Source organism: Podarcis cretensis (assembly GCF_951804945.1).
Source record: "Podarcis cretensis genome assembly, chromosome: 1".
Taxonomy (NCBI): domain Eukaryota; kingdom Metazoa; phylum Chordata; class Lepidosauria; order Squamata; family Lacertidae; genus Podarcis; species Podarcis cretensis.
Genome location: NC_137170.1, coordinates 48,785,529 through 48,810,612, shown reverse-complemented (window position 1 = coordinate 48,810,612; position 25,084 = coordinate 48,785,529). Strand labels below are relative to the sequence as shown.

At 41.8% G+C, this 25,084-nt stretch overlaps 1 protein-coding gene across 3 annotated transcripts in view; it reads left to right on the top strand.

Moving 5' to 3' along the window:
- The first annotated feature begins 2,948 nt into the window (after positions 1–2,948).
- SUSD6 (sushi domain containing 6) overlaps positions 2,949–25,084 on the top strand; it is a 57,174-nt gene continuing 35,038 nt past the window's right edge. The window contains exon 1 of one of the 3 annotated variants that reach the window (XM_079990364.1): positions 2,949–3,676. The gene's annotated coding sequence lies outside the window, so the exon portion shown is untranslated. Of the gene's footprint in view, positions 3,677–22,790; positions 23,001–25,084 lie in introns of those variants that run through there. The other 2 variants (XM_079990362.1, XM_079990365.1) reach the window with 2 other exon arrangements.

Below are 25,084 nucleotides of genomic sequence, written 5' to 3'. Positions count from 1 at the left end.
ATAGCAGGGATGTCCAACCAGTCAACCGCGATCAACAGGTCGACCCCCAGGTGATTGTGATAGATCGCGGTGGATCGCTGGCTCACGGTGGAAAGAGAGCATCCGTGTGCGTGCCGTCCTGACCTGGTGTGAGTCGGTCGTTGCTAGGCCACTGGCACCCTGGTAAATTGGTGTTTAGGAACTTGCTGCTGCAAGTTCACTCCATTAGGAGGCTTCTTGGATCCCCAGCAGTGCAGGTCTACTCATGGCATCGGCCATCATTAGACTGTTCTTGGCATCCGTCCCCTGCTTCCCTGCGAAGCCGTGTCATAGGTGAGAGCTGTGGAGTGTCTATTGGTTTGTGAGCGATTTATGGCGTGCCCCCCCCCAAAAGCAGGAAAACTATGTGTTGCTCCCCCTTTTTTAAAAAAGCAACTTTGGCCTGCCCCCCTAAAAAAAGATCAACAACTTCGGATCCCCCACCCAAAAAATGGGTAGATCACTGCCACTTTTTTTATTCCAGGAGTAGATTGAAATCTCTTGGGAGTTGGACATCCCTGCTGTATAGGGAAGTGGGTTTTGGCTGGGACAACCCAGTGAGATGTGTGGGGTATAAATAGTAAAATTATCATTATGGAATGGGACTTCCTTATTTTCATTGGAGAAATGCTGGAGGGTATGCTACAAAGAGCAGGGGAAATCTTGTGCAGTTCTTTCACCTTTTGCTTTCCTGTCTTAGTAGAAATCATCTAGTAAGTGGATAATACAGCTGTTTCCTGCCTCTGAATAGATGCTGTTTATACACAGAGCATTTTGAATAGGTAATGTGTTGTTGACAGCTAGCATGTAGTCATGTCCTTGGACCAAATTCAAGCAAGTTTTCTTTTTTTATATAATCTTTTTTAAATTAAAGATTTTATTGGTTTACAAAAGTATGTGCATTGTTTCTTTTTTCAGACAAGCAAGCTTCCTGTGTGTTACATTAGTCATTGCTAGTTATACTTCAGTCAGGAATAATAATAATAATAATAATAATAGTAGTAATAATAATAATAATAATAATACCCTGCCCATCTGGCTCACTTGCCCCAGCCACTCTGGACGACATACACAACCAAAATGTTTCCTGCCATTTTGTGCATACTTATACATTGTGTGTTTTCTACACACACACACTTTTTCATTTTATTTCTAAAGGCTCAGGGTGTTTTTTAAGCAGGAACCTGTGAATTTAACGCTATCCTAGAAGGTGCACAGGCTGACATTGTGTCATCAAGGCTGCTAAAAGGGCAGCACTTACAGGCAACCTGTCCTCTCCCTCCCTGACCCTGGTCATTTTTAGCATATGTTTTAATGTTTGCAATACACGTGTAAAATGCAGGAAATGACTGGTTTCTAAAGGGCTGCTGAATTGCATTTGGAGTGTGTTTATTATTAAGGGACAAGCAAAGTGCCAATGGGAGGAGTCCTCTTAGCTTTCACTGAGCCATATGAATCAAACTTGCACTTTGTGTGTGCCTACTGTTCTTGAAAGTTTGAAATACATGAAATACAGGTGTATGTTCTTTATGGGTATTCTTGCATAGTCTGCTTAATACAAACAACCCTGAGTATGCTTAGTTGTTAGGATGTAAAATATTGGCCTCATGCACACCATACATTTAAAGCACTATGATACCACTTTAAACAGTCGTAGCGTCTCCCCAATTTCCCCCCAGAGCTGTAGTTTATTAAGGATGCTGAAGGTCCCTGGGTTCATTCCTAGCATCTCCTGGTTGAGCTAGGAAAAACTCCTGCCTGCAACTCTGGAGAGCTGCTGGCAACCATTATAGACAAATAGTGAGCCAGATGATGCAGTCATCTGACTCTCATCTAACACTTCCCATCTTCCTTAAGAGATCGATGCAGCAGGACTTGAAGGATTTCATGGCCTTTTGGGGTATATTTGGCATGTGGTATCACATGTTTCCTTTGTGCTGTCTATGTATTTGTTTTTCCTTGCTGTTATTTTCCATTTCTTTGGAATCGTTTCTTTTTTACACTGTCATTCTTAGCTCATTAAAAACTATGCTGTATGAAAAGCGCCTCAGAGGGCCTCTTGCTGCACCTCTTTGGGAAATTAGTGACAAAAGCAGGAATTATTAGTGTTGGCGGTTTCTCTCACAAAAGTGTGTTTCTGGATGCTAAAAAGTGTTTATTTAGATAGGGGAGGGGCTGCAAGACTCGGAATTTTCATTTGATAAAGCGGGGAAATAATTTAACCAGAGATTTGGCTTTCTACAGCTTAAGTCCAGTCAGGCACTGGGTGAGGATGGGTTTTGAGCAAAGAATGGGGGGAAATGGGTGTGGAATGGATATGCAGGTTGATCCGATAAAAGGGACGAATACCAAGTGGCAAAAGAGAAAATGTTACAGATAGGTAGCCCTGTTGGTCTGCCATAGTCAAGACAAAATAAAAAAATTCCTTCCAGTAGCACCTTAGGTGCTACTGGAAGGAATTTTTTTATTTTGTCTTGAAAAGAGAAAATGGAGAGGACAGAAAGGATAGGGCAATATTGTGGAAAGGGTGGGGCTGGCGACAGAAACCGCAACTGCCAACTTGTTCTCTAGCGTATATAACATTTTGCATTCGGAAGCTTGTCTCCTCTGACAACCTGGCCCATTTAACGCTGAAGAGGAGAAATAAATAAAACGAGGGCGGGGGGCGGGGGGAGAGAGAGAGAAGTCCAGTACCCGGGCTGCGCTCAGAGTTAAGGCACAATATGAGAAGAGACGAAAATACCCGAAAGCCACAGGGCGCAAAGTGGGCAACCTCGCGCATGGGAAGAGAACGGAGCCTGCCCGCTTCCTCCTGCCTGTTTCTCTTCCTCCCATATTCCCCGCCCCGGAGGAGGGAGCTGCTCTTCCTCCTCTTCCCACAGCCGCCGAGGCCGCGCCAGGAGAGCGGGGAGGCGGCAGTCCACGTGCGGGAAGGCGCTGGCTGATCTCCCGCGTTGTTAAGGCCGGCCGACGAGGCTCCTCCCCTTCCTTGTATTCCTCCGGCCTGGGGAGCCTCGCCCGGATCAATCCTTTCCCTCCCGCGGGTTCTAACTTCAACCCTGCAGGCGGCAGGAGCAGCTGCTCTGCCTCTGCCCCTTTAAGCCCTCGCCGAGGGAGGGCAGGCCGCCCTCGTTCCCCCGCCTCCCTCCCCTCCCACTCGCCAGGCCCGGCGCGTGAGGCGAGCTCGCGCTAGAGCGCAGGCGGAGCAACGACTGAGAGCGGCTGTTGCTTGTGGCGGCGGCGGCGGCGGCGAAGGAGGAAGCGGGACTCGGCGGAGTCGGAGCGAAGAAGAAGAAGGGTCGGACTGAGGAGACGAGAGGAAGAAGGGGGGAGCAGGGAAAGTGCCCTCGCCTTCGCCGCCGCCCTCGCGACGTTACCCCGGAGCTACTTTAGCCTTGGCATTTCTGTCTATTTAAACCCCCTCGCAGCTTGTTTATTTCCCCTGGCGGCCGCGAATGTTGCATTGGCCGAGCCCTGCGCCAAGAGGAGACGGGTCCCTCCCCTGCCGTAACCAGGGCCAGGCAGACAAGGGCACGCGGGCCTTGCGGCGGCAGCAGCCCAGCCTCTCAGTGCCTTGGAGCGAAGAGGAGGAGGAGGAGGTAGCAGGAGAAGAAGAAGAAGAAGGGGCCGCCTTCTTTCCGGAACCAGCCGCGGCTGGGTGAGCGAGCCGCTGCCGGGAAAGGGGGTGGGGAGGGCAGGGCGGGCGAGGAAAGTGTGGGGGGTGTGGAGGGGGCTGGCGGTGGGGCTGAAGGCGCGTCCTTCTCTCCACCCCTCCCCACCTCCTTTGGTTCTTTGTTAGCCAAGCGCGGAAGGCAGGCAGGCAGGCAGGCAGGCATGGGGGGGGGGCTGTCAAGAGTTCCTGGGCTTTCCCCTTCCCAGACACGCACACCTGCTCTGCGGAGCCCGGGGGGTGGGTGGGGTGGGGGACGGCTTCTGGAAAATAATAAAAGAGCCGCCGAGTACAGACGGCGACGGTTTGGGTGGATTTGGGGCAAAAGGGTGGAGGGCGAAGATGCTTGAGCCCTTTTTTTCTGCGGGAGCATCTGTGGATGGAGACTGACAGCCACTCTCTTCGTCTCTCTCCCCCACCCCGAAAAAAATTCCTTCAGAGGATTAGATTCCCAAGGGTGACGGTGGGGGGAGAAATCCTGGGAAGAAACCCCATCATCGCCTGGGAAACTTGTCAGGACAAAGCTGTGGTGGAGATGCCAGAACGCTCAAAGTTGCTGGAGGATGGGCTAGTTAGATGCAGCAGTTTTTGGTGATCTGTGACCCTCTTTTAAGCCACACAAACATTCAGCGAACGTATTATTATTATTTTACCTTCTGTTCCTGTAATCATTGCACTGCTGTGCTAACCTGTCTTAGTCCAGGCCATGTCCCAAACCACTAGTTGAAGACCAGTGGGGAACATGGATTCTCAAATGCACATGTGCCTGTCCTGTGTCTGCATTGGGGGCAGCTACTAAAGAGAATTCTGGGGCTTGATGACATAACGGAACACAATCTTTATTTATGCCATGTCTCTGAAACCTCCTTTTAGCGGGTGGTGTGGGTGGTGAAATGACTCTTAGGCTCTGGTAATGTCTAGTTTCTTTGTGTCTGAATCTGTACTTTGGGTGCTGCTCTACGAATGCTGAATTTCCTGGGGAAAGTTGTGTGGCTGTAAGTAACTACCTCACTCTTTTAAAAAAGAGGAATAGGGGAAGAAAGAAGACTCTCTTTAAAAAAAATAATAAAATTCTGTATCTCTTTAGAAAGTTGTGCTATTTTACAAAAGCCTTTTGGGCTTTAGAAGATGAAATATTGCATTCATATGCTTATCTCTGTTTTGAAATAAGTTTTGAGGTGTAATGAGAAAACAGTTGTGCCTATGAATAAGAATAAAAGTCCATTATTGGATTTAAGAGAGAGTGAATGCTTTGCTTTCCAGTAATGTGCTCCTCTTCCACGAAACTTTACGTAAGAATTGCTAATCGTATATAATCGTGGCTGGTGTGCTGATCCTGTTTGATCCTAATGTTAGCTGCTAGGATGTGTTCTATAATAAACTTAAAGTAGAAAAAACCAGCACAGCCTTCTGCTGACAAACGGTCTTCTCATGTATTAGTTCTCCTTTCCTATAAAATGTATATGCAAGATCAGCTTGAGTGGTACACTGACACTTTCTATTGACTATTTCATTCTAAGTGGTGGTTTCCACCTGAATATCAGTATATTAGTGCTGAGGAGCTGAATTTTTATACAAGGCCTCTGTCTGGTTTAACTTTTGTTCAATATTTGGATATACTTCAAAAAAAAATCCTTATATTAAAGGGTGGAGGATTGATGAGATTCTCAGTTTTTAATTGTTGTCTTATGCTGAAGAATTCCATCATAGAGTTGACATTCACTTTTTGGGTACATGTGTGTGAATGTACACCTGTCCATGTCAGATCTGCCCCCCATTGGCTTTGTAGAATTTTGTAAGCTCTGCTACTATACAGATAACACAAACAATTGAATCTATTTAGTACATAGCTTTTTTGTTTACTAAATCTCACTTTTCAGTATCAGTATACCTATACCTATTTGTTATTTGAAATAACATTTTGATTCTAGGCCTGTAAGCAAGAGTCACCACTCTAGTATCAAAAGTCCAGGGGCTGAAAAAAGCAAAAATGGTTGAGATATGTTGGTCTTTAGATTCTTCCTGAATGGCTATACTCAACTTACAGTACACGGTAATTTAAAATGTGATAGTGTTTGATGAGCAGAGCTCCACACATTTGGATCCCCAAATTTGCAAGCCTTAGCTGACCAAAAACTTTTTGAAACTGCTAGGATTCTTTTTGTGTGTTGTACAATCATAACCTCCTGCTCCTTTCCCCAGCTCAGTGTAGAAGTAGGGAAGGGATCAGTCTTCCCTTCAACCATAGCTGCCTTCTCCACCTTGGAGCTAGAGAGTGGAGTGAAGATCTTCCCTGAATTCGGCTGCATTTCTGAGGCACTCTGGTGTCCTGAAAGTATAGTGCATCCACAGGAAGAATCACTGCCCCATCTGACAGGTTCAGAGGAAGACACCAGCTGATGGTCTCATCAGCAAGTGTGGTAGACGAATTTGTGGGTCCCTGCTGAGGAGTAATTTAAGAGACACTAGTTTGGCAAGCTTCAGTTCTTAGGAAATGTGGGGGTTTTTTTTGAAGTTTTTGAATGTCATCACAATTTATTGTAACCTTGTGTCATACATTTGTCTGAACTGGGAAGGAAGTGAAGATGTTGAAATGTCTTGATGATGCTTGAAGTTGTTTGTATCTCAAGTACTGTCAATTTATTTTATTGTGCTTTCTTTATGTTCCTGTAAATGCTATTGTGTAGCAAGGCTTCACTTGGCAGGCTCTCTTCTATCATGGTAGATATTCAGGGTTTTTCTTTCTTTCTTTTTTTAAATAAAGTGATTTTCTTAAGGAAAGTGAAGAAGTGTTTTTAACAAAAGAGAATGTTGTTTTCCTAATACAAGTTTTCTAAACTCTGCTCAGGGTTGTTGAAATAGTCTTGGAACTATAGTATCTAAAGCCTGATGCTTGGGTGCGGAAGCAGGAGGAGGATGCCACTGTGTCTCCTTCTGTAATAAAATGTACTTGCCTGTCCCAGAACTACGGCAAGAGAGAAACGGAATTGCTTGCATAGGCCTAAGAAATTTTTCAGACAGGGTACTGTCCCCACCAGAGAAAGACAAAACAGTGTTGTGAGTGATGTTCTTTTTTGAATGCTAAACATTGAAGCCAATTTATGTGGATTTATGGACAATGTGTGGATAACTTATACCTGGCAACTAGGGCTACAATGGCACATCCACCCCCCACCCACCCCTGTACTTCTTCACAACATATAAAAACATTAGTTCCCTTTCAAGCTATGCCTGCACGTGAAATTCAAGAGATGGTAGCAACTGAAATTTCTTAAATTCTTCTTACCTTTACCTTAAAAACAGAGTATATTTTCCCTTTTTTGTTAACTAATGGTTTGGCTTTGTTTATACAAGTTTGTGTAAAATAACATGGATATTTGTATTTAGCGTTATCTGAATTATTGGCTAGGACTTGTGCTTGCAGGAACAAAAGAGAGCGTACTTTGCAGTCATACTTGGGGCACCCTCTTAGCTGGCTTCACTACATGGGAACTGCTGCAAACTGTGCAGCTTCTTCCCATGCCACTTGCATAATATAAGAAGTCTAGACTTGAACTGCAGTGTTCTTGCTCCCACTCTACAAAGATAACATCCGGAGGAGCCCTCTGACTCAGTGAATGTAATTTGATTGACTTACAAAATCAAACATGCATTGGATTAAACTACATGCCCACAGTGCCATATAGGTAACTGGGCAGTTTTCTCTCTCTTGCAGGTAGCAGCAGCAAGTGCAAAGCAGCAGCTCCATAAGTGGCCTCTGTAGCAAAAGCTGGAGCCTGCTTAGTCTGTGTGCCTGTCTGCAAGGAGGAAAATCTATGTCATTGCATATGTTTTATTTACAATGTCTTCTGGGGAACTTTGATGCTTAGAATCTTATGAGGGGTTTTCAGTGAGAAATCAGAAAGAGCAAAGAAACTTAGAAGATCGCTACCTAGCATTCCTTCTCTTCACAAACAGTGAGAACAGTCATACTTCGGGTTGAGCGTTTCCAGGTTGCACTCTGTGGCGACCTGGAAGTAATGGAACCCGTTACTTCCAGGTTTCGATGCTCGTGCATGCGCAGACGCTCAAAATGACATCATGCGCGGAAGCGGTGAATCGCGACCCATGCAGACGCGGGTTGCGTTCGCTTCAGGATTCGAACAGGGCTCCAGAACGGTTCCCGTTCGCATCCAAAGGTACCACAGTAGTTGAAGGAGAGTGTTGGGTGTGTCCTGAGTCACATTATGTTCGGGGGGGGGGGGGCAAGAGTGAAGCCCAACAGGGCTGGTGTATGCCTCTTATGAATGGTACCCAAGAACATGTTCCAGAATCCTTTGCATAGTACAGTGGTTTTTGATTGGCAGTTGAAAGTTATGAAAACCAGTTTCCCCCCTCATAAATAACTGAGTTGTCAGGGCTAAGTTTGGTTTAATTTTCAGTTTGTGGTTAAGGCTCAGAAATACATTTGTTGTCAGGTAAGCTAAACTCTACTGCATGTGTGCCGTTGTTGTTGTTGTTGTTGTTGTTGTTGTTTATGAATCACCCTTCCTTTAGTATCACCCCAGGCGGTGTCCAACAAATGATAATAAAATTACTTTAATGGGTAAAGCAAATAGAGAACTAAAATAATATGGTCAGGCTTGTGGCTGGGTTAGTAGTATTATTAGTAGTAGAATTTATTAAATTTGTATACTGACCTTCATCCATAGATCTCAGGGTGGTTCACAGCATAAAAATACAAGATAAAAACACAACATGCATAATAAAAACAATTCAAAGATACAGTATAATATGCAATAAAAGTCCTTATGTTTTGGGCACAGTCAGCATAAAGACCCACAAATATGAAAATTACTTTTTGTGCACTCCAAAGCATAAAAAGAACAATGGACAATGAACAGTAACACAATTAGGACAATAATACTTTGGAACAAACAGTTATAGATATATTTTGACAATTACCAGTAAGTCTTTTTCAAATTTGTCCTAATCAATCCTAAGTGTGGGTGTCAGGGGAGCCTCTCTAAGAAGACATTGTACAGCTAGGGTGCCACCACTGAAAAGTCTTATTATTGATACTATTACTATTAATAAGGGGCTTTCCATTCAAAAGTGACCCAGGCACAATATAAACACTAAATCTAATCATAGCAAACAACCAATAAAAACTTCAGTCGGTAGCTGCCTGCTGGATCTCGTTTGGTGGAACACCTGAAAAAGGTCCTTGATGTCCTTAATGTGGCAGGTGTTATGTGAAAGGAGACTATTGTTCAGATAACATGTCTGCAACCTTTTAGGGCTTTAAAAGCTTAATATTGGAACTTTGAGTTGGGCCCAGAACAATACTTGAAGTAGTGCAAAAGAAAGAAAGAGCGGGATGGAGGGAAGCAAGCAAGTACTGGTGTATTATGGTCATGAGGTCCAGTCCTAGTTGACCATCTTATTTTGGATCAACTGAAATTTCTGCAAGGTTTTCAAAGACTCCCCCATGTATTGTGTGTTTCAGTAATACAAAGAAGAGGTTACCAGAGCATGAATCACTGCAGCTGCTTCCCTGTGCTGTTGCTGTTCTAGCTACCCAATGACTTTGATGTTAAAATTGCTCAAGGCTTTGGCTTCTAATCTAGACAGTATTAAGTAAACTGCAGAAGAAAAAAATGTTTTCTTTCCATTACCTTTTCCAAGTGCTTCTAGTGAAGCAATTAAAGGAAGAGTTTTAAACATGTATAAACCCCAGCAAAGGTTAAGAATGGCCCGCATGCAAATCTGATCAGACTAAAAAATTAGCCCCCTTTACTTAAGCTACTCTGTCAAGACTAATTTGACATCTGCTTTACTACCAGGGGAGCATACAAAAAAAGTGACAAAATGTTTCCTAATTTGTTAGCAGGTCAGGGATTGTCATGAGTTAGATTAGACATGAGAAAGTTGAAGTAAGGAGTGTTGGTTATGCTTTTGTGCACTTTCCAGTTTCCTTGAATATCCCTTGTTTTCTAGTAGTATAATGATATCAGAACATTTATGAGTGTCAATACTCTGCTTTGTTAATTCATTAGATCCAGGGCTGAAAAAATCCCAGGTGCCTAACATTTAAGTATCAGCATTAACTCTTTCGCTTGAATGTTCTCCATACTGAGATGAGGACTGACATTTGCAGGGGGTGGGGGCACTGGTGGAGGTCACAATGCTTCTGCTGCAGTGGTTTAATGATTTGCATAAATTACTATTTTAAGGTGATTTCACTGTGTTAGGGGAAAGTTTCAAAGAAGTGGTAAACATGGGTGTGATTATTTGGCAGTGACTATGGAGAACACTGCCCTTTTGAAGTCTATAACATTTAATTTGATATCAAGATTCTTGCCACCTGACTATGTATTTTGTTAATGTCAGTTTTCGGAGAGAGGAAGGAAAATGTAACTGTTACTACATTGAGTTTTTTTAAATTATTGATGAAGATCTGTGCACAAATCAAATGGAATATAGCCATAGTGACTACAGTTCCAACTTAGAAACTATACTGAATGTCTAATTCTTCCTGAAGTGAATTCATATCAAAAAATAGAAGGACGGCATTTAACTTTCAACATTGATTGCAGCACAAAGAGAGAGTGCAAACAGGAAACTTGTTCTGTGGTGAAGTTTGCAAACAGGAAATTTTCACAGAACAAACATAGCTCAAGTATAACCTAAGAAAGATAATAAAAAATGTTTTTCTGTAATGTCATGATATTTTTACCAAGTATTACTTGTAATTCCTCATGTCAAATTTTATTGAATTTTTTGTGGTACTTGCCCTGCTTTTACTGGAAAGGGGCAGAGGAGTGCTTCTCTTTCCTTATTTGAATTGAGTCAGTTCAACATTCACCAACAGAGCTAGGGATGAGGGACAAAACTGAACAATGGAAGGGTGTCAATTGCAATACCTACATTAATATCACAATGGGACCTTAAAGGTTCACAAAAATGGAAGATTGGAGTAGGAGGCAGATATACTCTAAAATCAGATGTACATATTGAGATCCATCTTCACTGAAGAAAGGATCGTTTTGTCTCCTGTCACGTAAATACCTGCAAGGAATTAGCAGTCTTGGAAACAACCCAACCTTCCTTTAAATCTGCTTCACACACCCAGAGTGGAATGTAGTGGTATTCTTTCTTGGCAGTCTTAAGTGACTTCAATGTTTCTGTTGTTTTAGCTTTATTGTAATGCTTCAGTAGCTAATGAAGCACAAGAGGAAGCAAAATCGGTTTCTACAAATACTCAAGCATGAAAATTCTCTTGTTTAACTCTCTGCCTGTACTGCTTTTTAAACTGATGAATGGCACACAGGCTGAAAGCTATTTTAATATATAGAAAATCCTCTTTTCAAAACTTATTAATCAGGGTGGTGCAACTTTTTTTTCTTAGTAACTAAATGTATACTTACAGATATTGTATGTGTCTTGGATGTCTGATCCTAAATACCATTATCTAAAACTAAGCTAGCATTAGAAAAATCAGGAAGCTTGATGGCTGAATCGGAATTTTGAACCTGTGTTTGCAACATTCAGTCTTGCACTTCTGGCACTGCACTGGATCTTGGGAACAGGGAAATTGTACAGGAGACCTAAAATAATTATGCAACTGGCTACTGAAGATCCATGGGGCTTTTGCCTGGAATACTGAAGCACAGCTCAGTGCATATGATTACAATATATAAAGACAAACTGGACACATAATTCTGAAACTTTGGTGCCTCTAGCATGCTGCAGCATGTAACCATGAAGAATGTGTGTAAGGTGATAGAACAAAACAAAGGCAACTTCCTCCTTTCTTTTTCCTAGCCATAAAGAACAGCAATGTGGCTGTTCAGATTTATTTGTTATCTTTCACTAGCCTTAGTTCTTTTGGCACATTCAAGATAGTTCTTTGGACAGTGGACGCCACAGAAGGGATTTAGAAGTTCCTGCTGTGCTTGAATGACAAAAATCAATGAGGACAGAGAAACCTACAGGCAAAAAGTGTAATGAGGAAAATCTTAATTACAAGGTTTTGGTTTTCAAGTTAGTTCCCTAAAGCAAATCTCTTGGGGGCTAACTACACAGATGCATAAAACAGAGCTGTGATTCTGAAAAGCAGCTTCAGAAGAAAGCAAAGTGGCAGGGAAGGAGGTACATAATCCTCTTCCTACTTGCTGTTTCTTGGCTTCACATGGCACCCCAAGCATTTTCTCCCCTACATGGGGTTCCAGATGCATGAATCCTGCTTAAAATGAAGAAAGAAGATAAACTTGAGCAGCGAGAGGTGATATTTCAAAGGAAGTCTGAGATTCCCTTTAAGCATTGCTTTTTCTGATAGCTGTTTCAAATTTTGAGTATTATTAGCAAGCATATTCTATATGCTATGTGTACCTTTCAGAGTTTACCATAGCAGATATGGAGTAAGTTATTTTCTCATTATCTGAATTACGGAGGGGATCTGGGCTCTGTTTTCCAAGCTTTCTTGTGGGGTGTAAGGGATGATGAATTTGTCTTGGGCATTACAGGGAGCACTGCTCACAACTTCAGTAGACAGATGAGTACTCAGTTTTCTTGTGAAGTTATGTAAGTTGTTGAGCTAATGGAAACCAAAAGGAGCGCAGTGGCTTGAAGTACAAAGGTGGATGTAGGGATTAATGTGCGCATGTTATCCCAGTGCTAATGCAATGTAATGAGCTGCTTGACACACAAATGTAATCTTTGGTCATATTGGTGGAATATGGATGTGACTGCAGGTGAATGAGCAGTTTGGAAGCAGAGGAGCAGGCTAATTTCCCATCTGCTAATATTTTTATTATCAAGATTTGCTGTTACTCATTGTATTTGAGATCCAACACATTGCTTCAGCTAAAATTCACTCCTGTCTTTGTGAAATAGTCGTGCAATAATTTTATTTTAAATGAAGCACAACGTGAAAGGCTGATGTAGATTATATTTAAAACTGCTTCTGTTAGTTCACAATATAATAAATGCAAGAGCAAAGATTGGAGGGAGTTAAGCAGCAATAATTTGTGTTTGTTTCCCGAGTGTCTAATGGTATTTCAGTATGTGCATTTGGTTACTTGTTCCTGAATAATTTGGTCAGAGTGCCTCTTCCTGTGCTATGTTTGTAAGTGAGCTTGTGTACCCTGGAAAGGTTTCCTAATATGGTTCAGCCAACAAAGCTAGCTTATGGTGAGGAGGTGGGAACTTAAGAGCAATGCTAAAAAGAGCATGTTAACTCACATTTATTTTCATCTTGTCCTCGGTTGACACCTCACTAGCTCCTGTTTGTTACTCTGTTGCTAATCACAGAAGACCATTGCATTTAATATTGATTAATTGTAGACTACATTTTACAGCCTTCACCTCAGATCATCAACTTGGGTGGTGATTAACAAATGCCTATACCAGGGGTCAGCAAACTTTTTCAGCAAGGGGCCGGTCCACTGTCCCTCAGACCTTGTGGGGGGGCTGGACTATATATATTTTTTGTGGGGGGGGGCAGAAAAAAGAACAAATTCCTATGCCCCACAAATAACCCAGAGATGCATTTTAAATAAAAGGACACATTCTACTCATGTAAAAACATGCTGATTCCTGGACCGTCCATGGGCCGAATTTAGAAGGCGATTGGGCCGGATCCGGCCCCTGGGCCTTAGTTTGCCTACCCATGGCCTATACTAAGAGAAGTCATTGTTCCTGATCACAGAAACTAAGAGTATTCTAGGTATAGCAATGAATTATCTTTTCAGATGTCAACTGGGAATTATGCAGCATGCCGCTACTAGTAAATTAATGTCCTTGAATCCAGGTGTTTCAGTGTAAGCTTCTCAATATTACTGTATGCTTTTATAATTGGAAACTGTTCTTTCACTTGGCTTTTCTGTATATAATTATGAGGTAGGCTTAAATAAGATACAATAGGCAGAGACATGTGGGGAGGAAGACTTCTTCACCAGAAATCCTATGGCATAAAAGCCTGAATTCTTCAGGTAGAAATAATAGTCTGAATTTTTTTGGGGGGGAGGAAGAGACTATATATGATCTTTCAGATGACGCTCTTACACATTCTGTAGTCACATTCAGTAGTGTGTTATTTGTCAGTCTTCTGTAACCACATCTGCTTAAATTAGAAAAAGACAGACTTTATTTTAGGGCAAAATCTGTTACTCTTCTTAAATGTATAGGCCTTTTGTTTTTCTTGGCACTATAAGATGCTTTAAGATAGAAGTGCTGATGCAGGCTGTGGATAAGAAATGGCCAGGGCTGCTTTCAATGCAAGGCAGTGTTTTCATATGGGCTGCTTTTAAATAGTGTGCTTTTAAGCCTCAGTATTTGCGGTTTTTGAAGTGGCTTCTGAGCATTGAAATGGTTTTGTATTGCACAGGCTATCAGTTTGATAAAAATATAGCCCCAAATTAGGTAAAATAAAGCCCCTCCCTCCTTGCAACATTACTTTTGTTTTTGGAGTGTGTTTGTTTAATTAATGTAAAGAATGGGCAATTGGGAATGGAGAAATGGTGTGGGTGAGAGAGAAAGAAAGAAACCCTTTCCATACCTGTTGTTTTCTGCTTTAAATTACTCAATCCCCCATCCCCACTTTCTGGAGTTATAGAGACATGTTGAAGAACAAGCATCCATTTGGAAATTTGTGGGAGGATACTTTGAATGGGAGGCTGTTCAACCTTTTCCTTGCTGATAGGTGTAAAACATTCTAATTGCATTCTGCCAAATCAGCATTCTGAGGAGCAGGTGATAGTGCACATTTTCTCATGCAGCATTTATGGTAGTTTAGTTCTAAGTAGGCTGTGCCTAGTGAGACTGTTTCTGCTTTTTCATCAGCAAAAAGAGCTATCAGTGTTGTGTCTATAATTTATAGGGCCATTACTTATCAGATATGTGTAAAGACATAGTATAGTCATAGTTATTTATCTTCAGGTTCCTGATAATGTTTTTAAAAGGATTATCAGTTGGGATCCACTGAAAACGAGATTGTGTGTATTTCTGCAGTTAATGTTTGTGTAACTCTTCTACAATGTTTGGAATGCAGGTTTCAGAAACATGTTGCTAATAAGGACAGTGCCCTTAAAATTCAGCGTTGCTGCAATTGGCTACGTTGGATATCTCTAAAGCAAGCTCTGTACAAACCTGGGTTGAGGGATGCTTTCTGGGAAAACCTTAATTTTGTAGCTGTAACACAAGGGCAGTGAAAACTGACTCTGTAGACTTCAGTCATCATTTTCTTTTAGACGTTATCACTGTGTAGGAATAAAAATTTCACAATTCTAAGAGGCAGCATAAGAATTTCAGGCGACTGGAATTTTTCCAGTTTACCTTTCATGCACTGTTCCATAATTTTGCAGTAGATGCCAGGCAGTAGAATAGGAGAAGGCTGAGTGCAGAATATAGGCTGTGAGCCATGCTTTCAGTTCAGTTAGAAGCTTGAGAATCCAAACTGAAAAATAAGCGTATTGCTGATAAATTTCTGCAAACGCGTAGGTCAGGGGATTAAAAAGGGGGCAGGGGGAAAAGAAAACAAGAGTATGGGTTCCATTGATCAGAAACTAGGACCTTCTCACTCTGTAGCAGTGTTAGAAATTCCCCAAGTGCCAGGCACATTTTGCAACTGGTGTGAGTCCAGTTGTGACCACGTGGAGATCTCTGGATACCAGGTTGACAATTGACATCTCCATCTGACTGCCCCCCCAGCTTTTTAAAGCCAGTATGCAGAAAGCTTATTTGTTGTATTTATATCCCACCTTTTTCTTCAAGGAGTTTGCCTCCCCCCCCCACCCCCAGTTAATCCCTACAATGACCTTGTGAGGTAGACTAAGAGGCTGTTACTGGCCCAAGCTCACCCAATGAGCTTCATGACTGAGTGGGAATTTGAACCATGATTTCCCAGGTCCTAATGCAACACACTAACCACTACACCACACTGGCTTCCTAGAGTACTTCTGTTATGGGGCAGCTATATAAATTAAGTAGGTAACTAAATGTGAGGAAAGCAAAATGTCACTTAGAGAAGGATCTGAAATATTTTCCATGAAGATTGAATTTGTCTTATTCTGGATTGTTTTATTTGACGTTTTAATGTGCTGTAAACTGCTTTGAGAATTTTTTCCTTTAAATATAAAGAAGTGTAGAAATGAAAATAATAATGAATTCCATTGCAAAAAAAACCCCCCACCTCTGTTGTGTGCCTAGAAATTCCGTTGTGGCAACTGTAACCTAGGTTTAAGGTGCCACTTGGCAATTAGCTTATATATCTGAGTTTCTAACACTGCTCTGCAGACTTGTGTAACTTGTTTAGGGATTTCAAATGATACTCTTAGAAGCATTCTGTAAAAGTGTCCCATCCTGTTCTATCCTAGCCCCAAACAAATCCCCAAATTTGCAGGAATTATGTTAATAACCTCTCTCACACACACCCAAATATCTGTGTAGTTCCCATATTTGGAGTTTCTGGCCATTCAGTGTTTTACATTAAGTGTAGACTTCTAGATTCAGTTGTATCATGTTTAGGCCCAATTTTCTTCTTTGTTTGTGATTTAGGAGGCCTGCTGTCCTTGAAAAGCTGAGTTTGACTGAGGTGTGTAAGCCAGGAGTCTAATTCATAAAAACTGTATATGTAACAACAGGGTCTTAAACATAACAGTAGTTTCATTTTTGCTTGAATTGAGTTTTTGCATTCAACATTTCCACTTCTTGTTTGTGATAGTTGACTCAGCATTTAAATCTTGGGTTAGTTTTGATCTCTGGCCAACTCTGTTGGTTAATTTGATTTAACTGTTTTGTGTAGCAAACTGTAACAATTCAGCACTGTTGAGCTTGATTTCTCCTTCTCTGAAATATCTTAAAATTTGAACTTTTGGCAGTTTGTCTTGTGTTGCTGAATCATTTTTTAAAACCACTGCAGAAGGAGGGACAAATAGACTCTTTTGTTTATATTTAAAGGATTAAAATGCTGCATTCAAGCCAGGCCCACAACCTTAGTTGGCATTTGTCTGTCTCAGGAGACAATGGAAGAGGGCGTCATTGGAGGTAAAGTCTGTTGGTAAACTGTTGAAGAGTTACAGTGTTGTTGGACCTCAACACTTTTCATCTATCCTCTCTAAAGACCCAAATCGTCCTATGTCAGCTCACTCGTTCCTCCCGTTCCTTCAAGGAGTAGCACTTCTCTCCCTGTCTGTGCGACATAAATTCCCCACCTGGAATCTGCATACTATCTTATCATCTCTATAATGTCCTCCTTTTGAGCTACTCAAGTTGGTCCCTCCTACTATCCTTTAAAGTCCTGTGCCTCATAGCCACTACCTCCACCAGAGGCATTTCAGAACCAAATGCATTGTCAGTTGAGAGACATCGTTGTGTTTTCCACAGAGAGAGATAGTAATTCCTTCCAAAGGTACTTTCACAATTCCACTGCCAACAAGACCTGATTCTTCCATCATTCTGCCATTTTCTGGTGCATCTGTCAGAAAAGGCAGGGCACTCCCTTGATGTTCGTTGAGAAGTGAAGGTATACATTCATCGTACACGGTCCATACAACAGACCAGCTTTCTCTTCAGCTCCTTTCATCCTCTCCTGATGAGGAAAAGAGTCGAATTCACTACTCTAGCTGGATGGCAGAAACAATGCATTTTGTTGGCTTGCGTTTCTCTTAACCTGCCTCCACCTACTCGACTAGGACAGCAGCACCCTTGCGGCCTTCTCCCTAAATGCCCATCTACATACAAGAGTTTTGCAAAGTGGTCACATCGTCAACATCTTCCATATTCCTTTAGCATTACAAAACTGACACTTTGGCTTCAGCTTCAGCTGCCTTTGGAAGGAGGGTGTTGCAACATCTTCTTCCATTCACTGTTTGTCCCTCCCTTCATGGGTCTGTAGGCTTTTGTACATCCCAATCTCACCACATTTGTTTCTGTGAAAGGTTTTTCTGAATCCCATAAAAGCTGCCGCCAGAGCCCACCCAGGCTGTCAGCAGCTGTTTATTCCATTGCACCTCATCACTTGTCTCCCCCTTCCCCCAATTGTTCCTCCATCATACTTCTCTACCTTTCCTACCAGAGTCTCAGTGAATTTTAAAGGCAACCTTTCTGTTAAAGCTGTCTTCCATGCTATACTGGTACCAAATCTTCTTGCTTTCTGGCTTGTTATTTAAAAACTGAAGAAGGAAGGGGAGGGGAGGAGCTAAAACAGCAACTTCCTGTTTGAATTCTTTATTTTTTGCAAGCTTGCAATGTTACCTACTGACTGCTTGGTGGTGCCTATCCTAAATCCCAATTCTGGCAACAGTTTTTACAGGATCCAGAAATACCTTTCATAGTAAGTATAATGGATTTGCTTTTTCCCTTGAAGAAATATGCAGAATCCTGATAGTTATGTGATTTGGGCTAGGCTATCTCCCTGCTTTCTAGAGGGGAAAGGCATGAAACTGTTCTGAAAGGTTGAGTCAATGGCCCTCCATGGTTTTCCATGGGCCCTCAAAATATGAAGAGATAGGAGGCAAAGGTAGATCTGGTGAGCTGATTAGAAGGTAGATAATAATCCCAGGGGCATATGTGCGCTGTGCTACAGACCACCTCTGATTTCTGTTGCTGTCTCTCTCTTGGTGCAGCTGCTATAGAGTAACCTTTGTTAGCCCCCTCTGCCTTGCATGTGTATGTAGAGGTGTTCTAACATAATCTTGTATTGTTTTGCGGAACTGAAAACTCAAATTGGTGTGACTGAAATTTGTTGATTGTTGTCCCTTTTGATTTGCAAGCTGTCAGTTGCCAGGTTTTCTCTTCCACAGCTACCTGTACAGCCCTATGCTCTTCAGCATCCTGTTGCTAATACATCATGTTTTTAACCTAAGGGCATGATGTCCAGCTGCACCATGATGATGTTTTTGGACAATTCCTTCAAAGCAGTGCCCTTATCATGTCAGGGTTTGCAGAAAGCAGAAATGTCTTATAAGAAACATGAGTGGTGATCATGATCTGCTGGTATTTTATTACAGCTCAGTGGACACTTGAGACTGCCTTGGCCTTATCCACTTGGTGCTTCCTTGACTAGCAATGATCTTTGTGATAGATTCCCTATTCTCCCTTCTTCCTTCCAAAGTGGAAAATCTATATGTCTCTGGGTACAGGGCACAATACTTCCTTGCCAGCTTTGTTGTCTGGCTCAAGTAACAAGGCATTCCATATTCATGTTGCTGTGCTACTTTTTCCTAGACATCAGTTAACTGAGTGATTTCAAGTCGGCCTTCTCAAAAGCACAAGTATTATTTTCCTGAGGGTGCTTGGTTTATGTGTACTGTTCTCTTAAAAGTCTGGCCATTGGGTGGATGTGACTGTAAGGAATGAATGCCTCTGTTGTCTTCTAGAACATAAAGGCTACTACTGTCAGTAACAATCTGAAGATTCATGGAGATTGTTGGGTTTATAGCATTAGTCCCTTTCTCTTTGGCCCTTAGTATTCATTTCTGCTTCAATTAATAGTATATTCAGAAAGAAGTTACACTCTTGCTTAGTTCCCAACCCACTGTTTATTTTAGAATGTAATGTTGAAGGCACTTCATTGGATAGTTCATACACTGATACTATCAAAGACAGTGCCATTTCTAGGTCTGGAAGAGACTGGTTCACTTTAAACTATTGGTGCAGATGCACGTGTATGAGACTAGTGGTGGACTTCTGGTTTTAGACCTGGTTGCCCAGTGTCTTTAGTTTTGTATGGGCCATTTGCAGAAGAGTAAATTGTTTAAAAGGCATGCCAATAGCAGGTGAATCAAGATTTGGAGAATCCCAAAGAATCTGATACTGGCACTATCAATCAACTTTTATTGTATATAACCAAAGGCCTTTACAATGGATGACAGAGAATTAAATGAAACTTTAATCTAAAATATGTACATAACCTGTAGCAGTTTACAACATAAAAGGAATTTACAACATTAAGACTTAAGATGGGAATGCATTCACATAGCTGGAACAGAGCTTCTTGGCTGCCAGCGCAAATTTGACAACCTGGTATGTAATATATAGATGTTTATCTGCTAGGTGTTCAGCTGTCACTTCCTGTATGGATCAACCTGGAAGCCAATTAAGAATTGGTGATATAAATTTTCCTCTGGGCGTTGTATACAGGGGAACAAGTCAGCAGGTAGTGTGTGATGTCTTCTACCTGATTGTATCCATTTGCGATCCATATGGGGAATTCCCTGGTATCTCCCCTCTAAATATGCCAAGGGCATGTGTTCAAATCTTAGTTCTACAAAGACCCTGCATACTTGTGGGAAGGTCAGAGTCTCAAGGTAATGTGGCCTTGAGTGATTGGTCTTAATTCGGGGGAACCAAGTAGAGTAGCATGCAGCAAAGATGGATGCTCTGTCTTGGTTGGCATCCTGATCAAAAATCCAATTTCTAAGGTCATGTGGGCTAAGTAATTCTCCATTTGGAGATTATAAGCCCTAAACTTATCTTTGCACTATTGTGCCCAGCCCCTGTCCGTAGTTGCTCTAACCAGCAGAGCTTAGTAAGAGTATGATCTTCAAAGGCATTTAGCCTGCACCAATATCTCAGATAGGCTAGATCAATTCTGGCTGCTAGCGAGGAAAGGCCCAACTCGGCTCTGAGGTGGCTGCCAGTGTCCCACACGGAAACCCCAAAATCTGCCTCATAAATTTGTTTTGTAGGACCTCTATTCCAGATTTGACATGAGTTCCCCATATCTTAGCCCCCATAGAGCATTTGTCCAATGATTTTATTTATTTATTTATTTATTTATTTATTTATTTATTTTTTGGGGAAAAGCAACCTCTGTCTTGGGTCATAGCTCACTTGCTGCTGCTGACATTGATTGATTCCCACCTAACGTAAGTTCACCTAATTTAGCCTGGGTCCAGCCCATTGCAAAATGGCAAAAAGAGATTAACTACTTTTTTAATGTGTTTGCTGCAGGTCTACATTAGTAAGAAAGAGGTTGCTTTTCCCAAGCAAGCTGTATTTAGTAATGGGTCCATTTTTTAAAATGCAGCTGTTTAAAGTGCAGGCTTCAGGGGTGGTCTGGTGTTCCAAATTTGGATGCACAACACTGCAAACTCAAATCATTGAACTCTACTGCACAGCTGCTAGATTTCTGAATTTCTATAGGAACCACAGTGATTTGAAAGAGGAAAAATAGCTTTGTTTTTCTTGAGTCATCTCTCTAGCTTATTCTGAATAACTGCATGGCATCTAATTGTGCTGCTGACGCAGATGATAAGCTTCCAGTCTGTACTGAAGGTTTGTATGAGTGGTTTAAAAAAAGGATAGAGAAGGGTATTATAGTTAGTAGTAACAAGAGAGCCTGTGAAGCCAATCTCAAAAATTTATGGGCCCTTAGCATACTTTAAGGGCCCCCAAGGAATGTTGGTAATGAACTGCAAACTGATTGGCCCTGTGTGCCATCAATCAATCCAACAAGTTAAAAAGCTTGTAAAGAGGCTAAATGCACTTGCCACAACTGCAGTAAAGCTCACAGTTTCTGGCATAGTAGATGAAAGGCAAGGTGGTGGGTGGGAGAGAAGAGCTCATTGCAAACACAAAGATGGACATTATTGGGTGGTGGGACAGCAGATACAGTGTTATAAACTGGGATAGAAAAGCTAGGAACCAAATGGCTCCTGGGATCTGGGTTGTGGGTGCCAAAACATAATGTCTAATCGCCATTTAGTCGGCAACAGTTTTTATTTATTATTTTGATGCGCATGAACTAATATGCAATTCACAAAAGTGATTCATTGTTAATATGTGTGTTTTTTTAAAAATTGTTAATACTTTTTTAATTTGATGTTTACAATAAAAATATTGGTACCATACTTCAATTTTCAAAACACTCTACTCTTTATTGTTAAACTCCTTAACATACTATCTGTCCTTGACATATACTTTGAGGCTTCAAAGACATAAAAAGGTAAAGGTAAAGGGACCCCTGAATGTTAGGTCTGGTTGTGGATGACTCTGGGGTTGCGGCGCTCATCTCACTTTACTGGCCGAGGGAGCCAGCGTACAGCTTCTGGGTCATGTGGCCAGTATGACTAAGCCGCTTCTGGCAAACCAGAGCAGCGCATGGAAACGCCGTTTACCTTCCCGTCGGAGCGGTACCTATTTATCTACTTGCACTTTGACATGCTTTCAAACTGCTAGGTTGACAGGAGCAGGGACTGAGCAACGGGAGCTCACCCTGTCGCGGGGATTCGAACCGCCGACCTTCTGATTGGCAAGCCCTAGGCTTTGTGGTTTAGACCACAGCACCACCCGCATCAAAGCACATACATTTTAGCAATTCTTGAGTGTCAGCCAGGCGCAAAAAATGGCACCCAGAGGGGCTCGCAAATGGAGAATATTTAGGTGCGAAATGCGCCTGGTGCCATGCTAATTTTGAACTCTGAGTATATATGCTTCTCCCTTTGGAAGACCTTCCTTCTTCGCAAAGGACAAGAACTCAAAATTCTTGTTGTTACTCCCTAAAGAGTGGACTAGTTTGGAATATACATTGTCACATGAAAATGGTGGCTTTATTTCTTCATTTTAGCAAATGGGGAAAATCTTGGATGTTTCAAATTCTGCCCAAGTTTGGTAACACTTTCTGCTCTGAACTGTTCTCTTGACCTCTTAAAGAATTTGCAACTGTGGAAAGAGTTGCTTCCTGGCTGGGTCTGGCCAGTCAATCCCATACTTGTTTGCCAAAGTGGAGCCAACAGAATGAGTCTGCCTTTATAGAGAAAAGTATTTTTAGATACCACAGTCTTGGTTCTGAGCAGCATTTCTCATTTCTGACAGCTACTTCGCATACTTTCAGACACCATGACGTCATATGGTCAGCGTGAGTTGAGGAAAGAACTGATTTTTTAAATTTCTAAATAAAAGATGGGGTTTGTGTTTGCTCTAAATGAGTTAAGGCAGGCTCTCAGTATTCTGTATCTGATACAGGCCATATGACATTTCTAGTGAAACCAACAGATGTTTCTCTCACTGTGTCCTTTTCCTCGGTTGCTGCCTGATCTCTTCTTTTGTTCCCACATGTCCTGTCTGCAGAGGGCCGTCAGCAGTAACGCAGGCAGCAATTGTTGCTGTGTGTCAAGTTATTGGTGTGGATTTTATAATACAAAAATTCATGGACAAAGGAGCTGCTCACCATGTAGAAATAAAGCCTGTCTTTTCAAAGAGTTCAGTAACTGGATCCTGGCTTCTCGGTCATCATCTTTACTGAATATCCTCTCCTTTGTGTTGTGCCTGCTGCTGTTCAGAGCCAATTTAATATAAAGCTGAATTTGCTCAGTGGCTTGCATTTGTGGTGAGTGAGCCTACCCTCTATACAGCTTTTCACTGCTTTTGTTTCTGTTTGTGTGTGTGTGTGTGTGTGTGTGAGAGAGAGAGAGAGAGAGAGAGAGAGAGAGAAGAATCTATGTAAGAATAAATTGTGTGGGGTTTTTTCTGCCAGTCCCACTGACTGACTTGTATGTACTGAAGAGGTGCTGTTGGGTTCCTGTTCTAAGTGTAGAAGAAAAAAGCTTGGCATACAATAGGCTGTTCTGAAGAAGTATTTGCAGATATCCATATATATGGAGCAGCTTCTCCCACAACTAACACAGAGGGAATAAATGATAGAGGCTAAGAGAGCCATTGTTCTCAGAAATGGGTTTCTTGAATAGCTGTTATGTTCTTAAGCTGATTATGTACTAACTGAAATTCATACAATATTTAAACTGTTGTGAACAAAGGGAACTCTAGACATTTTTAGATGCTTGCAAATTCACATACCATGTGTTGCATTTGGACATACCATATCAAATATCTGGTTTTAGTTTCTGTCATTTTTGCAGGGCAAAACAGTATCCTTCAATGTTGTCATCTGCCCCTATACTGTAATAGAGGCGGGCTGCAATTACCTCCCTGCATAGATTCTCACATGTAGAAAATTAACATCCCCCCCCCAAAAAAAAAAAGTGTGCTCAAAGCTTCCTAGAAATAAACACAACAGCAAAATAGGGTAAAATAGCAGTGTGGTGCTGAGCCCCAAAGACTGAGCAGATGCTGGAAACTGAGACTTACAACATTTTGGGGAACTTGTATCCTTCTCCAAAACTTTCCCCACCCACAGGTAGTTAAAACAGAGTATTAATGTTTATTTGCTCTTGGATGCCAGTTTACTGAAACATCTATAATTTGCAGCATTATATTATATTTAAATGGTTAGCTTTGTTGTGGACTTCCTTTGTTTTGATGCAACTACCAACTTCATTGTTTTATTTATATGCACAGAGTTTCTGCTTCTTGGCTCACAGCGCTTTAATATACAGTGTAACTGCTGCATTTGACCAATAAGAAGTCATTATGTAAAAAGCCTAGTAATTATAGTATTGGGCACAATTCTGTGGGTACAAATAAATGAATATAAGGAGCAGTCATACAGGAAGTTCAGAGAATCAACAAAGTATCTTCATTCAATAAGCGTAGAATACTGTGCTATAGATCAGGGGTCCCCAACCCTTTTTGGCCTGGATGGTTCATTTGGAAAACTAAAACTGCTGTGGGCAGCACAAGATAATAAGAAAAACTGGTGATGCTGAGACCTCCAAAGAACAATAGGCAAACCACGTGCACACACCAAATCAAAAAAGCAGATACCATCAATTCCAAAGCAGGCAATCTCCCACCAGCAAAACATCCCCCCAAAGTCAAAGAACATCATTTTAAAAATTAATAAGCGAAAGGTGGGTACTCTTGGCAGGTACCACTGGCAGGTGCTATGGAGGGTGTCTGAGGGTGCCATGAGCCCCGCATCTGCATCATTAAGAACCCCAGCTACAGATTGTTCACATAAATTAACAGAATGATACAGTCAGATGCACAGTTTGCAGCTATTGGTATCTCAAGGACCATGTAGTTGGTTTGAATCAAGGGGCGTACATGCTCATAGTCCGGACTTCAGTTTCACATCAGATCACTTGATGAGAGGGAAATCAATGGGGAGGAATTCAGTGCCATGCTCCTCTGATTAGTTTATTTCAATGATTAAAACTGATTAAAACTGATTATCCATGGCAAACAAAAGTTACTCTTTAAAATCTTTACTTGTTGGTACACTGATTCTCAGATTGTCACTTCTTTATTCCTCTTCCTTGTTCCAGGGTCCCCTTTCCTTCCCAAGAAAAGCAATTTGTAAACTCAGGATTTTTCTCTTACACACAGAAAAATGATATTTTGGCCCCAATTCCCCTTGCTCAGCAAATTAGTGGAAGTCAACGCAAGGGCTTCCACTAGTGCCCCTGCCCCACGTCACCACCAAATCCACTCTGGATGGCCAGGAAAACCCCCAGAACAATGCACAGAGGGAGGATAAGGAAGCTTATTCTTTCTGGCAAGCAGGGACAAAAT